The sequence below is a fragment of the Coregonus clupeaformis genome, chromosome 17 (assembly GCF_020615455.1).
Source record: "Coregonus clupeaformis isolate EN_2021a chromosome 17, ASM2061545v1, whole genome shotgun sequence".
NCBI lineage: Eukaryota > Metazoa > Chordata > Actinopteri > Salmoniformes > Salmonidae > Coregonus > Coregonus clupeaformis.
This window is the reverse complement of record NC_059208.1, coordinates 38261475-38275360: the sequence shown is the minus strand read 5'-3', so window position 1 is coordinate 38275360 and position 13886 is coordinate 38261475.

The following is a 13886-nucleotide window of genomic DNA, read 5'->3' as shown; positions in this document are numbered from 1 at the left end:
ATACACGTGTTTAGCAGATGTTATTGCGGGTGTAGCGAAATGCTTGTGTTTCTAGCTCCGACAGTACAGTAATATCTAACAAGTAATATCTAACAATTTCACAACATATACCCAATACACAAATCTAAGTAAAGCAATGGAATTAAGAATATATAAAATATATGGACGAGCAATGTCAGAGTGGCATAGACTAAGATACAGTAGAATAGTATAGAATACAGTATATACATATGAGATGAGTAATGCAAGATACAGTGGGGAGAACAAGTATTTGATACACTGTCGATTTTACAGGTTTTCCTACTTACAAAGCATGTAGAGGTCTGTCATTTTTATCATAGGTACACTTCAACTGTGAGAGACGGAATCTAAAACAAAAATCCAGAAAATCACATTGTATGATTTTTAAGTAATTCATTTGCATTTTATTGCATGACATAAGTATTTGATACATCAGAAAAGCAGAACTTCATATTTGGTACAGAAACCTTTGTTTGCAATTACAGAGATCATACGTTTCCTGTAGGTCTTGACCAGGTTTGCACACACTGCAGCAGGGATTTTGGCCCACTCCTCCATACAGACCTTCTCCAGATCCTTCAGGTTTCGGGGCTGTCGCTGGGCAATACGGACTTTCAGCTCCCTCCAAAGATTTTCTATTGGGTTCAGGTCTGGAGACTGGCTAGGCCACTCCAGGACCTTGAGATGCTTCTTACGGAGCCACTCCATAGTTGCCCTGGCTGTGTGTTTTGGGTCGTTGTCATGCTGGAAGACCCAGCCACGACCCATCTTCAATGCTCTTACTGAGGGAAGTAGGTTGTTGGCCAAGATCTCGCGATACATGGCCCCATCCATCCTTCCCTCAATACGGTGCAGTCGTCCTGTCCCCTTTGCAGAAAAGCATCCCCAAAGAATGATGTTTCCACCTCCATGCTTCACGGTTGGGATGGTGTTCTTGGGGTTGTACTCATCCTTCTTCTTCCTCCAAACACGGCGAGTGGAGTTTAGACCAAAAAGCTATATTTTTGTCTCATCAGACCACATTACTTTCTCCCATTCCTCCTCTGGATCATCCAGATGGTCATTGGCAAACTTCAGACGGGCCTGGACATGCGCTGGCTTGAGCAGGGGGACCTTGCGTGCGCAGCAGGATTTTAATCTATGACGGCGTAGTGTGTTACTAATGGTTTTCTTTGAGACTGTGGTCCCAGCTCTCTTCAGGTCATTGACCAGGTCCTGCCGTGTAGTTCTGGGCTGATCCCTCACCTTCCTCATGATCATTGATGCCCCACGAGGTGAGATCTTGCATGGAGCCCCAGACCGAGGGTGATTGACCGTCATCTTGAACTTCTTCCATTTTCTAATAATTGCGCCAACAGTTGTTGCCTTCTCACCAAGCTGCTTGCCTATTGTCCTGTAGCCCATCCCAGCCTTGTGCAGGTCTACAATTTTATCCCTGATGTCCTTACACAGCTCTCTGGTCTTGGCCATTGTGGAGAGGTTGGAGTCTGTTTGATTGAGTGTGTGGACAGGTGTCTTTTATACAGGTAACGAGTTCAAACAGGTGCAGTTAATACAGGTAATGAGTGGAGAACAGGAGGGCTTCTTAAAGAAAAACTAACAGGTCTGTGAGAGCCGGAATTCTTACTGGTTGGTAGGTGATCAAATCCTTATGTCACAGTTGAAGTGTACCTATGATAAAAATGACAGACCTCTACATGCTTTGTAAGTAGGAAAACCTGCAAAATCGGCAGTGTATCAAATACTTGTCCTCCCCACTGTATGTAAACATTATTAAAGTGACTAGCGTTTCATTTATTAAAGTGGCCAGTGCTTTATAATCTATGTATATAGGCAGCAGCCTCTAATGTGCTAGTGAAGGCTATTTAACAGTCTGATGGCCTTGAGATAAAAGCGGTTTTTCAGTCTCTCGGTCCCAGCTTTGATTCACCTGTACTGACCTCCCCTTCTGGACGATAGCAGGGTGAACAGGCAGTGGCTCGGGTGGTTGTGGTCCTTGATTATCTTTTTGGCCTTCCTGTGACATCGGGTGCTGTAGGTGTCCTGGAGGGCTGGTAGTTTACCCCCTGTGATGCGTTGGGCAGACAGCACCACCCTCTGGAGAGCCCTACAGTACCAAGCTGGTGGTGCAGGTCGTACAAATGCTATAGCCTGGTCCCAGATCTGTTTATGCTGTTTTACTAACTCCTAATGTATGATAGTTGTCATGCCATGTTACCATAGCGGTTGGCTTGGCTATACATAGGAGTTGCCTTCAGAAAGTATTCACACCCCTTGACTTTTTCCACATTTTGTTGTGTTAAAGTGGGATTTAATTGTCATTTTTTTGTCAACAATTTACACAAAATACTCTAATGTCAAAATGGAAGAAAAATTGTATCATTTTGTATAAAAATAATTTGGAATAATAAAAGACTTTATCTTGATTAGATAAGTAAGAGTCAATACAGCATAGCTGTGAATCTTTCTTGGTACGTCTTGAAGTCTCTAACTGCAGATTGCCCCTTTAAGCAACACACACACACACACACACACACACACACACACACAAACTCTAGCAGAAAACGCTGTGTATAAACACAGAAAATCTACCAAATTTAAAAAGTTCCAATGCTCCTTACTCACTAGAACACTTTGAGAAGTGTTCACTAATGTGCTAGAAATATAATACACTTTCTTCATAATTTAATTGAAGTTCTACCTCTGTTTTGAGGAATGATAAATCACAGTTAAATCTCCTGATGACGACTGACAATAAAACCTATTGTGTGCTTGGTGCCTGCATACCTCATGCATGGTAACACTGGCTCCCTCTATTGCAGGGGTGTCAAACGTACGGCCCGCGGGCCGGATCAGGCCCGCAAACGGGTTTAATCCGGCCCGCGAGATTATTATTATTATTATTTATTTTTTTATATTTTTTTTTTTTTGTAAAGTTTCAAAATGCGCTGCAATTTTTCAATAAAATAAACTGCTGTTCCAATTGCGTCCACTGGATGGCGCAATAGCAATTGTGTTAAGCAAGCAAATTGTTTATACCGGGGCAGAGCAAGTAGGTCAAGCACGTGCAGCCAATGAGCTACTTTGTTTTGCCCGCAATATTTATTACGGCTTCTACTTTTAACATTATGTGCTTTGGCACCCTCATTGCCCCAATATGTCTCTGTCAAAAAGAGAAAAGTGGACGCAGAGTGCAGAGTGTTCCAAGAAAAATGGTCATCCTATTTATTCACGGAATTGAATGGGAAAGCTGTATGTTTGGTGTGTTCAGAGCATGTTGCAGTGCTGAAAGAATATAACCTTCGTCGCCACTATGTGAGTCTTCATGCCGACAAATATGACAACTTTCAAGGACAGCGGAGATGAGAGAAGGTGAATGAACTGTTGGCGGGTCTGAAGAAACAGCAGTCTGTGTTTACTCACAGCCGAGACATCAGTGACGCTGCAGTGAAAGCTAGCTACCTCATTGCTAATGAAATCGCAGTGGCTTCAAAACCATTTAGTGAGGGTGAATTTGTAAAAACATGCATGATGAAGGCAGCGGAGATTGTGTGCCCTGAAAAGCGGCAGGCTTTTGCAAATATCAGCCTGACAAGAAGCACAGTTGCAGACAGGATTTCCGATCTTTCAGTGGATTTGGACAGCCAGTTGAAGCAAAAAGTAAAGTCATTTATTGCGTTTTCGGTTGCAATTGATGAAAGCACGGACATTACAGATGTTGCACAACTGGCCATTTTCATCCGCGGAGTTGATGACACATTGACCGTCACCGAGGAGTTCGTGGAGTTGGTGCCGATGACAGATACAACGTCATGAAGGTGGTCATCCAAACTGTTAATTTCATCCGATCCAGAAGCCTGAATCACCGTCAGTTTGACAGCCTTCTCAGAGAGAAAGACCACATCTATGGCCTGCCATACCACACTGAGGTAAGATGGTTAAGCCGAGGTGCTGTGCTGAGGCGTTTCTTTGATTTACGAGAAGAAATTGAACAGTTCATGGAAGAAAAGGGCAAACCAGTGTTAGAATTTCATTCCGCAGAATGGATGCAGGACCTTGCATTTATGGTGGATGTTACAGAGCACCTGAATAACTTGAACAAACAGCTGCAAGGGCGCAACAAAGTTGTCACGCAGTATTATGACAGCATACGTTCTTTCAAGTTGAAGCTGTCATTGTGGGAGACGCAACTTGCTGGTGGTGATGCAGCTCACTTCCCCTGTCTGAAAAATGTGTGCGCGACCCAACATGTGGCAGACATGAAGCGGTTCAAAGATAAAATAACGGGACTGTTACGGGAGTTTGAGCAACGCTTTCAGATTTATGTTGATGTTTTTATGTTGATGTGCTATTGTTTTTAATTGATTTTATTTGTATATTTAACCTATTCTTGACTCTGTGGTTCTTGCACTTGTTTGGGGAACAGGATTTCATAATTTTTATCTACATTTCTGCCTGAGAAATGACACCCTGATATAGTTCTGTGATCTGTGAAACAGTTCTGTTAATCACTGAGGCATTGTGTGTTTGTGTGTTCTTTTTCTTTAGAATTTTCAAATAAACTTGACGTGTTTTATGATTAATAGTGATGTTGTGCTTGTACTATTTTGGACACACTGTCCTCAGGCTCCAGCTTTATGTTGTATGTTGATCGTATTAAAACAAAGAAAACAATCTGAAGTTGTTGTTTTTAAGTTATATATACCATGATTTTTCCGGTCCGGCCCACTTGGGAATAGATTTTCCTCCATGTGGCCCCTGAGCTAAAATGAGTTTGACACCCCTGCTCTATTGGGTAAGGGAAGGACTAACCAACCTATTATACACTACATTACCAAAAGTATGTGGACACCTGCTCGTCAAACATCTCATTCCAAAATCATGGGCATTAATATGGAGTTGGTCCCCCCTTTGCTGCTATAACAAGCTTTCTTTATTGAAAAAATTATGATGGAAACTGTGTTTTTCAAATAAATGACGATTGATGAATACTTTTGAAGGTACGCGGGGCACGTGATGTCATCACGTAACTATAAGCTCCACTCCACATTTAATTCTAAATGCCTACTGCTTACAAAATAAAACATTTCCAACTATAAAAATAATGTTTCTTTGCAGGACAAGGATTGTCCTGACTTTCAAGAATGCCTGAATTGCTTCGCCTTGCTTTTCTTGTTGGCTGGCAAGTTTAACCATCCAATTATTTCAGATCTACAGGAGTGCAAGTTTCACCATGGCACGGACCGTGGCGATACGTTGGCACATAAGAATGATTAGAATATGGCAAATATTAGTCAATTATTGCATTCTATTCATGCTGGCTTTTGCAGGCTACCTGAGACATGAAACCGATAGGTGAGAGGGCATACAGGCTGTCGCCAATGTATTAATGCATAATTTGCCTAAATGGGTAATGGAAAAACTTCAACCACTACATTTTTATTCAACACTGTATTATTATTTTTTTGCTATGATGTCATTATGTCCAGCTGTTTTCATCGACACAAGATAGTTCAATGGAAACTCACCCTAGCAGGCAATTGTCTCATCTATTTTCTATGTGAACTTTCTAAATGTTGATCAAAAAAAATAAAAATCACTGGACATCACTGAAATGCTGGAGGTAGAAGTTGGCCCTAACCACAAATCTAGGAACGGATCACCCTACTCCCAATCCTACCATTAACCATAAGGTAGATCAAACCTGTATCAGTTAGCAGGGCAATTTTTCCCTAATCCCTCTGAGCAATTCTAGAAATCTAGCAACAGGAAATAGCCTACATTAAACCAAAATCAATCTGAGCATTAAGCTGCTAATTATCTTATTGGCTTGGCACTTGTTGTATAGGCTACACCAGACCTGAGTTAAAATACTATTTAGGGTATTTCAATTATTTTCAAAGACATTTCATATTTGGATACGTTTTCTTAGAATATTGGAATATATTTGGAAATACACTTGGAGAGTATTAGCATTTTTGAAAATAATGAAATACACAGTGTATAATTAAGTATTTTATTCATGTGCATTACTATTTCTCAAACTGAGCTACAGTTGTTACAGTATGTGCAGTGGTACGATCCGGTATGGGGACCAGCTACACCCATAGTGGGCTTAACTGAAGTAAGACATTGAGCACAGTGAACAATGACTAGAGACTAAATGTCTACTAGATGTGGCAACCCACTGAGATAATACCACAGCAAATATACTGACGATCATCACAAATATCAACATAGAACTGGCAGTTGAGATGAAAACACTACAGCAAACACACTCATATTATATTGAAACATTAGCAGACAAATGGAGTCACAAATGGAGTCACTCGACTAGGGCAAACAGAGATATCCTAGACACAACCTACAGTAGACAAACAAAGGCAAAACCCATGTCGTGTGATTAGCTACAACAGCTTCACATTACGTTAGGTTTAAGGGAAAGAATCAAGTAGTAATATGTGACCGCCAACTGAAGTACTTATATAAGAATGTAATGCATGTCCACCTCCAGATGGATTAACAGGGGTGGCCTAAAGTGTATACAAGGATAGCCTAAAGTGCAATAATATTAGACCAATTTGAACACGCCAGAAGGTTCAAATACATGTGTACTTAATTGTGTTTTTTAAATACTTATTTTCTGTGTATTTTAGTATTTAATCTTTTTTGGGCTGAAATCCACTACTTCTATTAGAAGAATTTGAAAGTATTAGTGCCGAGCAATTAGTGCTTTTTGAGGTCGGTTTGGTTTCGATGCGATAATAAAAAAATAATCCTGGTTTTCGGTTACAATGATTTTAGAGCTTTTTAATGGCAATTCCAAAGCCAAAAATAGTGAACATTCCATTGCTAAAACATTAAATATTCCATTGTCTCTGTCAGGTACACATTAGGTAGACATCAATAGAAAAAATAGGAAATTACTATTAAATAATAAAAAATGCCAGTTGTGTATATTACTTCGTTTTTATTTGATGACTTTATTATTTTTAATTCCTTCAAGTAATCATCTCTGCTCAGGCAGTAGCAGTCAGCCAGCCAGCCAGGCCATCTAACATTTTGTGCTCTCCATTCCGTACTGTCTTCAGTCATCCTATTTAACTAGCCTGCCTAAGTTTGCTGCAGAGCTGTCTGACAAAATCATTTTACTAATTCCTCAAAGTAGATAAGGCATACTTTCATGAACTGTCTCTGTCCCTCTCATCGTTGTGTACATTCCTCTCTCATGCGGTCTGTGTGTATTCAACCTAATGTAGCAAGTGTAAAAGTGTATCCATCCACAGATCTGTATATAATGATGAGACGCTCATGTCTCTGCCCTAACAATGGAATTCAAGCAATTGAACCGACGTCTGTCAATTAGTTGTTTAATAACTGATTTTTTAAAAACAAAATGTCGGTTAATTGCTCAGCAATTAACCGACAATAATAATTGCTCAGCACTAGAAAGTTATTTTCAAATAATATTTTATATTGCCTACTATTTGAAACTGTTTCCAAATACATACCGCTAAGACCAAACAGACCAGGGTTCAAATGCATTGGAGTATTTAAATATTTGTATTTTCAAATGCATGCCAATACTTTCAAAGTGTATTTCTAAATACAGTATATTCCAATACTTCTATTTTGAAATAAAAAAGATCAAAACACTTACTTCAAAATGTATGTGAAAGTTATTTAAATAATTGAAATAGTATTCGAACCCAGGTCTGGAGCACACCACATTCCCAGTTATCTCCAGAAGGTCTGACAGGGGTCAAGGACACCAACTGACCTTTGACCTGGAAGCAGTCAGAGATCTGGTCTTCTTGGTGTGACTGACATCAGGCCAGTCTTCAGCATCCCTCCCCTGGGCATCACCACCAGATCCATTGGTCTCAGCAGCACTGGAGAACACACAAATACAACCTGATTCGAGGTAATTTGTAAATATATGCACTCACTAACTGTAAGTCGCTCTGGATAAGAGCGTCTGCTAAATGACTAAAATGTAAATGTAAATTTGGTGTGCTCACTGAAAGGCAAAGCACGACTCTAGATTTCTTACATACTTCTTATTATAATTTTCCCACTCGCTCTAGCGCTTAAACCACTTGAGCTATTAACACTAAACCAACTTTAGAATGTGCAGATTGACCGTATTCAGATTGCTTGCGAAAATATTTGGTAGTATTTATACTTTTCGTACTACAACCATATTTGCATAAAACTAAATGCAAGTCAATAGACTTAAATGGTAAAAAATTACATTAAAAAATGGAGACGTCTCCTCTTTCACCATTTAAGGCAAGCTATCAACACCAAACCAACGTTGGTGTGTTTAGATTGCTTGTCAAAGCCTTTTTGATACTATTCATACTTTTGGAACTATAACAATTTAAAATGTGCAATATTTACATTAGTCAATGGCGACCATGATAGATATTCACAGTGCCACTGCTTTCTAACAATTCAAGCTAGAAACTCTAAACCAACTTCAGGATGATGGAAACACTTCATGGGGATGGCGGCAGGTTGCTTAGAGGTTAAGAGCGTTGTGCCAGTAACCGAAAGGTCGCTGGTTCTTATCCCCGAGCCGACTAGGTGAAAAATCTTTCGATGTGCCCTTGAGCAACGAACTTAACCCTAATTGCTCCTGTAAGTCACTCTGGATAAGAGCATCTGCTAAATAACTAAAATGTAAATATATTATTTAATTCCTCCTTCCATTAATCAGTTTAAAATGTGCATACATTTGCATATTAGAGCAAATGCCACAACACTATAACGTATCAGCTATAAACATGAAACAAACATTCAAATATGCAGATGTTCCCAACTTAGAATGCTTGAGAATTTGTTTTTGTTAGCATCTATACTTTTTGTACTACAACCATATTTAAATGAGCCCCCATTGCCAGCATTTCAATGACAATAAAAGGACCATAGACTTACATGGAGATAATTTGGCTGCGCTACTCCTCTTGAACCGTTTAGGCTATCAACTCCAAACCGATGCTGAAATGTGCAGACTGATTCAACATAAATCGCTTGCATACAGCCTTTTGATACTATTTATACTTTTGGAACCATTTTAAATTAGCATAGGTTTGAATGAGAACCATAGGAATACAGTGGTAGCAATGTAAAATGGTCCTACTACTTGGCCATTAAAGAACAAATTCAAGACCAAATTTAAAATGTTCAACCTATCCTAACTTCAAATTTCTAAAACCTTTTAAAACTTTTAATTTACATTCATTTGCATATAACTTCATGGATTCAATGCCAACCATATGAACACAGTGCAGCCATTTTAAATTATACTGCTTTTTAACCATTTCAGCTACACACATTAAAACAACGAAAATTTTCAAAACATTATTAAATTATACCTATTAAAATGTTCATAAATAAGCGTAAATTAACCCACTAAAAGTAATTGTAAGTCTTGAATCGTTCAAACTAGAGACACCAAGCCAACTTTCACATGTTCAGGCTATCCTATCAACCAACCAACCCATCCATCTACCTACTTTTTAAAACTATAACAAGTCACTACCACTACTTATTTCAAAACCATAAATACTTTAAAACAAGCTAGCATGCTTCAGGAAATGTACTTCTCTACCTACTCATTTGTTTTGTATGCATTGCTGACACTACCAACGGTAGCATGGTTCTAGGTCTGTTTGTGCTGTATTGCCAGAGACATACTTAGGACCAGGCTATACCAAGGGTACTTCTCTGTATGAAAGAGAAGAGAGTAAATAAACCTGACATGTTTTTATCAGCAACATAGTTCTGGCTCATAATATGGAAGTACAGTTGGAGAGCTTCGTTCATACTCATTACAGCACTTGAGGAACTGTTACATACTTTGAGTAAATAGCGTCTACACATTCCAACTGAAGTATACGTTAATGAACAAATGAAACATTTCCTTGCTGTACATAATTAATCGATAAGTAAAGAATGCAGAATATTTCCAATGCACAGCAGGCTTGACAGATAGCACTGTATGTTCTCCTTGGAAAAGCTGAATGTAAAGATAACTTGTGACTTTTGCACAGGGTGAGGGCGTAGGATCTCATCAACAAGGGCATCCCTGCAGTTCTGCACTGTCTTTGAAACCGTGCATGGTGAATTATTGGGTTCATAAGGTTTAAGTGATAACCTGTTGTGTGATTATAAAATCCAACCAAAATCTAACTCCTGACAATCGCCATAAAGTGGAGTTGGAGTTTGTAGGAAAAGGTTTCAGAAGTTAGAATACACTGATACAAAATAAAATACCAAAATCTGACAAAATGTCCCCTTTGCAAGCAAAAGGAAAAAATAAACATAATACTGCCCAATCTCTCTGAATCGGTTTCATTTTTTTTCACTGACATAATTATTACAGTGAATGATAATGGTCACTTCCTCAATAATGCTGACAGTGAGTCCAGTGTGTGGCCAACAGTGGGTTCACTGTAAACAGAGTGGCTTCATCCATAAGCAGCTGTCATCACAGCAGAGCTCTCCAAAGAAGGAGTGCCACAAAAGCCTCTTTGTACACAGGTAGCATTTATTTACATTTGCTGAATGAAAAAGGGTTGAGGTAACCAGCAAGCAAATAAAGCTACAGAAAATGTATCTCTTTCTTACAATAGACAGACATCGACAATGTCATGATGAAGCATTGCATGTAAAGGGAGTGAGGTTGAATGATCGTGCGGCAGATGATCCAATGGAATGATCAAATTCCATATTTTCACCTCAGGGGAACAGCATTCCTCCCTAAAATACAGTGTAAGTTTGTTGTTTAGGAGAGACTGTCAGGCGCTATAAATCAGACAGGTTCAGTGGCTTCTACACACACAAACAAACCCCAGCGCCTCACTTTCAAGTTTCTACTGTGTCATCTGCAGTGCTTGGTCTGTCAATCATTCTGTCCATCCATCATCACACAGAGAAGACAAAACATGGTGTTTCTCTGGCCAAGAGGGAGGAGTGCTGATGCACTGTGGACGGGTCACGTCCTCTTCCAAGATTCTTCACTAGCGACATGTGTATACCCTGACAGAAGCACAATGCCTTGCTTGTGTATGCTTCATAAAGACTTCAAATAAAAGGCTCATAGACTGACACAGCTTCTTATCTAAGACATGATTTGGATGTAGTTCAACTGGGCATACCTATAGAGCAGGTGACAGGTGCCTCTTTCAGATTCACAAGCAGAAATAGAGGGAGATAGAGGGAGAAAGTGAGGAGCGCCTCAGTGCAACTAGACAGGGTGCATTAAGAGTGCAGGATTTGCATATAGATGTTGGTTGGCATTCACAGCCAGTCAAGCCACCCTGTTTTCCTATTCAAATGATTTAAAATACTGTAAGGCTCACCTTAGGGGCTCAGAATATTCGTCACAAGTTCAATTTGGGATTTTCAAAGTGCTGCTCGAATGATGAGTTATGCCAAGCGTAAATGTTAATACAATAACACGCATACAGTATTCAGACCCCTTGACCTTTTCCACATTTTGTTACGTTACAGCCTTATTCTAAAATGGATTAAATGTTTTTTTCACCCTCATCAATCTACACACAATACCCCAAAATGACAAAGCGAAAACAGTTTTGTAGAACCTTTTGCACATTTATAAAAATAAAAAAAATACCTGATTTACATAAGTATTCAGACCCTTTGCTTTGAGACTCAGGTGCATCCTGTTTACATTGATCATCCTTGAGATGTTTATACAATTTGATTGGAGTCCACCTGTGGTAAATTACATTTATTGGACATGATTTGGAAAGGCACACACCTGTCTATATAAGGTCCCACAGTTGACAGTGCATGTCAGAGCAAAAACCAAGCCATGAGGTCGAAGGAATTGTCCATAGAGCTCTGAGACAGGATTGTGTCGAGGCACAGATCTGGGGAAGGGTACCAAAACATTTCTGCAGCATTGAAGGTCCCCAAGAACACAGTGGCCTCCATCATTCTTAAAATGGAAGAACGGCACATGACAGCCCACTTGGAGTTTGCCAAAAGGCACCCAAAGGACTCTCAGACCATGAGAAACAAGATTCTCTGGTCTGATGAACTTTGAAGGAAACCAGGCACCCCTCATCACCCGGCCAATGCTATCCATACGGTGAAGCATGGTGGTGGCAGCATGCTGTGGGGATGTTTTTCAGCAGCAGGTACTGGGAGTGTAGTCAGGATCGAGAGAAAGATGAACGGAGCAAAGTACAGAGATCCTTGATGAAAACCTGCTCCAGAGCTCTCAGGACCTCAGACTGGGGTGAAGGTTCACCTTCCATCAGGACAACAACCCTAAACACACAGCCAAGACAACGCAGGAGTGCCTTCGGGACAAGTCTCTGAATGTCCTTGAGTGGCCCAGCCAGACCCAGGACTGTGCAGCGACGCTCCCCATCCAACCTGACAGAGCTTGAGACAGCCAAGAAGACTCGAGGCTGTAATCGCTGCCAAAGGTGCTTCAGCAAAGTACTGAGTAAAGGGTTTGAAAACGTATGTAAATGTGATATTTCAGTAAAAAATATAGAAATGTTCAAACATTTCTAAAAACCTGTTTTTGCTTCGTCACAATTTAATCCATTTTAGAATAAGGCTGTAACGTTGAAAAAAATTAAGGTTGACAACTGAAACTAGTAGTAGGGGGAGACTGGTATTTACATACATGTGCAAGCATGCTTGTACAGTATGAGGTGCTGTTGGAGTCTAGGGAGTTTTAACCAGAGCCTGAGGGGTGAAGCATACCTGTGTAGCACCTAGTTATAGTGTTCAGTATGTGAGATACCTGGCCACACCTTGGTAAAGGTAGACCTTATTGAAAAACAACTCAAATGTTGTGCAATAAATACAGTGTTATAAAACATATGCATATCTCAGTAAACAATTAAGGTCTGTTGACGGAAGCATTGTTTCGAGATCCATAAAACACATTGTAGAGCATACAATGCCAGTGTGCTGAGTTCACTCTGTTAACTAAATGGGATCAATAGTCAATAGGCTAAACATGAACAATAGAAGGTAACGTATCATGCAGAGATTGGAGATGCTGGTATTGGGTAAAAAAATGTGAAGCATTGTTGTTTTCACTATTGATTTAGCTACCATTGTAGTACTATGAAGAGGGGAGTGTAGACGAATTTGCATGTGGAGAAAACTGTTTGCTGAAGTAAGATGACCTTTCTCATACAGGGTTTCAGTTGATGCTTTCATGTAACCAACAGAGCAAACAGTACATAACACTATGTAAATGTCTGGAGGGGACACCTGTGCTGAGTAATAAGGCTAAACATTCCAGGCCCAAACTCACATCTAAGAGAGAGGAATCATATTGTAATGAATTTGTAATCTGGCAGACAAGACAAGATTAAATTGTCTTTTTTATGTCTAGATATGACAGCACATCCTTAATTTGCAGACAAAAATGTCTACCTGGTATATATTTCAAATAAACTCCACTAGCTACATAGTCAGATACATAATTTGCTTCACTTCAATTGAATGCCACTGTAACTTTTACTAAGATGATGCCAGCAGTGACATCCAAGTGTAGATGCCCCTGGGAACAATAACATGAGAGGAGATGCAGAGGAAAGGCATCTGGAATGACAGGTTCCTCTTCGTGAACATTCGCTAAGCTAAGGCACAAATAAGTCCATAGACAGTCCTCCTTAGATACAGATACTGTAGCTCAAATTCTGAATGTGTAGAAGCTAACCTATGCACAAGGAGCGAATGGAGTGGGATGTGTCTTGAGTTGTGTCAAGACATATTTGATCTTTAAATTGGCAAAAAGGGTTATGCCGAGGCCAGGTTGCCTCGTCACACAACGCTCTGAGCACTATGTGATAAATTCAGTT